The sequence below is a fragment of the Lepidochelys kempii genome, chromosome 11 (assembly GCF_965140265.1).
Source record: "Lepidochelys kempii isolate rLepKem1 chromosome 11, rLepKem1.hap2, whole genome shotgun sequence".
Lineage (NCBI taxonomy): Eukaryota > Metazoa > Chordata > Testudines > Cheloniidae > Lepidochelys > Lepidochelys kempii.
This window is the reverse complement of record NC_133266.1, coordinates 76,059,760-76,065,085: the sequence shown is the minus strand read 5'-3', so window position 1 is coordinate 76,065,085 and position 5,326 is coordinate 76,059,760.

The window sequence follows — 5,326 nt, the reverse complement described above, 5'->3', positions numbered from 1 at the left end:
TGGCCTGGGGCCCCGGGGAAGCCCGGCGGGGCGGGGCGGGGGGGGCAGCCTGGGTCCCAGGAGGGGCAAACAGCTGGGGCGGGGCAGGAGAGGGGCCGGGGCAGGAGCCGGGGTGAGCATGGGGCGCAGGCACCGTCAGAGAGGGGGAGGGGGAAAGCCGGGGGGCAGAGAGGGTAAAAGTGCCCCAAATGGGGTGACCCATCTGCACTGGCTGACAACACGGGTGGGTCGATGGTCCCGCCGGCCTGCAGTGTCGGGAACGACTCCCCGTAGCAATGTGATCCCTGTGGCAGTTAGGGAAATGTAACCTAGAAAACTGCTGTTGTCAGAGACGGCTGTCTGCTGTAGCAAATGCCGACAGATAGCAGTTTGTCCCCTGCACTCTTGTCTTGGCCCCTGCACTCCTGGCAGGACTGAGTATTATCTAGACCATCCCTGACCGGTGTTTCTCCAGCCTGCTCTTAAAAATCCCCAATGATGGAGATTCCACAACCTCCCTGGGCAATTTATTCCAGTGCTTAACCACCCTGACAGGAAGTTTTTCCTAATGTCCAACCTAAATCGCCCTTGCTGCAGTTTAAGCCCATTGCTTCTTGTCCCATCTTCAGAGGTTAAGAAAAACAATTTTTCTCCCTCGTCCTTGTAACAACCTTTTATGTACTTGAAAACTGTTATCATGTTTCAATCTTCCCTCATAGGTCATGTTTTCTGGACCTTCAATCATTTTTGTTGCTCTTCTCTGGACCTTCTCCAATTTGTCCACATCTTTCCTGAAATGTGGCGCCCAGAACTGGACACAATACTCCGCTTGAGGCCTAATCAGCACGGAGCAGAGTGGAAGAATTCCTTCTCGTGTCTTACTTAAAACACTCCTGCTAGCGTATCCCGGGATTATGTTTGTTTTTCTGCAACAGCGTTACACTGTTGACTCATGTTAGGTTGTGGTCCACTATGACCCCCAGATCCCTTTCCGCAGTACTGCTTCCTAGGCAGTCATTTCCCATTTTATATGTGTGCAACTGATTCATTGTTCCTTCCTAAGTGGAGTACTTTGCATTTGTCCTTATTGAATTTCATCCTATTTACTTCAGATCATTTCTCCAGTTTGTCTAGATCATTTTGAATTTTAATCCTATCCTCCAAAGCACTTGCAACCCCTCCCAGCTTGGTATTCTCCGCAAACTTTGTAAGTGTACTCTCTATGCCATTATCAAAATCATTAATGAAGATATTGAACAGAACCAGACCCAGAACTGATCCCTGCGGGACCCCACTCGTTATGCCCTTCCAGCATGACTGTGAACCACTGATAACTACGATCTGGGAACGGTTTTCCAACCAGTTTTGCACTCACCTTATTGTAGCTCCATCTAGGTTCCATTTCCCAAGTTTATTTATGAGAAGGTCACATGGGACAGTGTCAAAAGCTTTACTAAAGTCAAGATACACCACATCTACCACTTCCCCCCTATCCACAAGGCTTGTTACCCTGTCAAAGAAAACTATCAGGTTGATTTGACATGATTTATTCTTGACAAATCCATGCTGACTGTTACTTATCACCTTATTTTCTTCGAGATGTTTTCAAACTGATTGCTTAATTATTTGCTCCATTATCTTTCTGGGTACACAAGTTAAGCTGACTGGTCTGTAATTCCCTAGGTTGTCCTTATTTCCCTTTTTATAGATTAGTACTATAATTGCCCTTTTCCAGTCTTCCATGACTTTTCAAAGATAATTGCTAATGGCTTAGATATCTCCTCAGTCAGTTCCTTGAGTATTCTAGGATGCATTTCATCAGGCCCTGGTGACGTGAAGACAACTAATTTGTCTAAGTAATTTTTAACTTGTTCTTTCCCTATTTTTGCCTCTGATCGTCTCTCATTTTCACTGGCATTCACTATGGTGTTGATTGGACGTCTAACAATCTTCTTGGCGAAAACTGAAACAAAGAAATCATTAAGCACTTCTGCCATTTCCACGTTTTCTGTTATTGTTTTTCTCCCCCCCATTGAGTAGCGGGCCTACCCTGTCCTTGGTCTTCCTCTTGTGTCCTATGTATTTGTAGAACGTTTTCTTGTTTCCTTTTATGTCCCTAGCTAGTTTGATCTATGCCTTGGCTTTTCTAATTTTGTCCCTACATACTTGTGTTATTTGTTTATATTCATTCTTGTAATTTGACCAAGTTTCCACTTTTGGTAGGGCTCTTTTTTGAGTTTTAGATCATTGAAGATCTCCTGGTAAAGCCAGGGTGGTCTCTTGCCTTACTTCCTATCTTTCCTATGCAGTGGGATAGTTTGCTCTTGTGCCCTTAATAATGTCTCTTTGAAAAACCGCCAACTGTCGTCAATTGTTTTTCCCCTTAGACTTGCTGCCCATGGGATTTTACCAACGTGGAATGTAATGGAAACCGTGGGTAAGAAAATGCTTTGTTGACCCTCACTGCTTGCATAGCCTACCACCCACTCTGGTTCAAGGTGCAAAATTCAGATGTGGAGCTATGAGCAGATCACAGGATTGGGAGAGGGGAAACCAGGGGCCCAAAGTCCCATCATTTACACTAGTATTAATCTCAAGTAACTGTACTGAAGCCAATCGGGTCACACTAGTGTAAAAGTCAGTATAAGTTAGAAAAGAATCAGATCCTGGGCTTCTATTCCTGGATCTAACACAGACATCCTGTGTGACCTTGCATTGAACACAGTCCTCACCTTTGTTTTAATAATGGGCTTCCGAGAGCTCCCAGAAGTCCCCTCCAGCACATTTCTATAATTTTGAGCCAGTCTCTGAGTCTATATTTCCTCAGCTGTACAATGGGAATAACAACAAATAGGTAAGTGCTATCTCAAAGAGATATTGTAAGGCTAAATACACATTTGTAAACTGTAGAGAATCTCAGATGGAAGGTGCAAAATATTACTTGGATATCAAACTCCCCATAATTCAGGTGGGGAGTGGTGCTTAGACTTGCTTCCCATGGGATCTTATCTACCAACTCCCTGAGTTTGCTAAAGTCTGCCTTCTTGAAATCCATTGTCTTTATTTTGCTGCTCCCCCTCCTACCCTTCCTTGTTATCATGAACTCTATCATTTCATGATTACTTCCACCAAAGCTGCCTTCCACTTTCAAATTTTCAACCAGTTGCTCCCTGTTTGTCAAAATCAAATCTAGAACAGCCTCTCCCCTAGTAGCTTTCTCCACCTTCTGAAATAAAAAATGGTCTCCAATACATTCCAGTAACTTGTTGGATAATCTGTGCCCTGCTGTGTTATTTTCCCAACAGATGTCTGAGTAGCTGAAGTCCCCCATCACCACCAAGAACATAAGGTTGTTTTTATTTGCTGACTTGTCCTAATTTGCTAAAAACGGCTAGCTGATGTAGCTAATTCTGACAGATAGCAGTTTCTTACACCATAGGATGTGTGAAACTACTATTTGTAGGAATTTTGTTACCATTAGCAATTACTGATAAATAAGGTTGTTCTTATTTGCTGACTTGTCCTAATTTGCTAAAACTTTACAGTGGTGTGGGATGGAAGCATAAAGTGTTCGGCTTCCAAATGACCCAGCCTGGATTCATTGTAGTGGGATGCCGGACGTGTGGAGGATAATTTAAACTCTTAAATTCCTTAGGGTTCGCTGTTAGGATATAGATATTCAGGTCTGTCTGTAAAGGCCTATACTCCACGAATTTAGGTGTATTCTTATCACTTGGCTAGTTAGAGAGAGATAAAAGTAAGAATCAAAATCTCTGTCTGCCGGAGTAAGGGCCTTCTCTTACTGTGATAGTCTGAGGCCCTGTTCTTAGGCTAAGGCCTTTGGCTAAGCAACAGGCAGACATAAACTGGGAAGCGAACGGTCACATCCTCACATTCCCAACTAGTCACATTGAGATAAGGTGCTATTGGGCTGTTAGGAATACAGTCCTGTCCTGATAGTGCCTGTCACCTCCAGAGAAAGGGAAATGCCTAGAAAATGTAAAAGGAAACTTAGTTTGATAGCATCCTGTCTGGCAAGAACTCACTTATCAATAGCTGGGATGTGAAATCCTCATTTCTATATTGTTTTGTCATTATAGTTCCCACTTTGCTATTGTTTGTCTGTATAATCTCTGTCTGGTTCTGTGATTGCTCCTGTCTGCTGTATAATTAATTTTGCTGGGTGTAAACTAATTTAGGTGGTGGGATATAATTGGTTACATAATCATGTGACAATATGTTAGGATGGGTTAGTTAAATTTCAGGAAAATGATTGGTGAAGGTATAGCTAAGCAGAACTCAAGTTTTACTGTATAGTCTGCAGTCAATCAGGAAGTGAGGGGGTGGGTGTGTGGGTGGGGGAGATGGGAACAGGGAATGTGGGTAAGGAAATTGGAATCATGTTTGGCTAAGGACAGGAATGGGAACAAGGACACAGGTGTAAGGCTCTGGTGTCAGAGCTGGGAAGGAGGACACTAAGGAAGGAAACTGGAATCATGCTTGCTGGAAGTTCACCCCAATAAATGTCGAATTGTTTGCACCTTTGGACTTCGGGTATTGTTGCTCTTTGTTCATGCGAGAAGGATCAGGGAAGGAAGCGGGTGAAGGAATAAGCCGCCTAACATTCGCCTTCAATATACGTCTAGGCTGGTGCGATCTCTGGCCGTTACAGTTCATCAACTCGGCAGGCAGGCGCAGGTAGCAACACACTTGTCCTGTTGCCTTGACTGAGAAGGGTTTCTGATCAAAGGGAGCGTAGATTCCAGCCAGCTCCTGGGGGTGATCTCTCATTGGGGATGTAAGGTCTTGGTCAGAAAGAGATTTTGATGTCTGTAGGGTAAAAATGAGCCAGATGGCTTTGTCTCCATGCAGCTATATCTTATTCTCTTGGGGGTTGGGTAGAAAGGAGAGAGAAGTATTTTTCATTTCACATTTCCCTTACTGAAGGCCAGCTAAACTCACCTGAAATTTTTCCTGGCAGAAGCAGTTCCTATCTGTTTATTACAGGGTCAAAACCTGGCTGCCATCACACAGAGGCATTAGTGGTGGTGGAGGTGAGAAGAGGGCCAAAATGCCCTTTCCTTCCCCCAAACACTCCCATGCATGTGGAAGCTATAATGTTGCCGCTGCCTAAATACCCTGATGGCAGACGGGGAGGGGCAGATGGCCCTACCAGCTGTTCTGAGCACCCCAGAGGAGCCAGGCACTGTGTGGAGTGTAGGCTGCTACACCCATTCTGTACTGGTGAGGGCAACCCTCACTCCCCAGTGCTCCTGGTGGCCCCAGAGCTTCGCCGGCTTCCACCAGCACAAACTCCGCTCCTACCACCACTGCCTGAAAATGTACC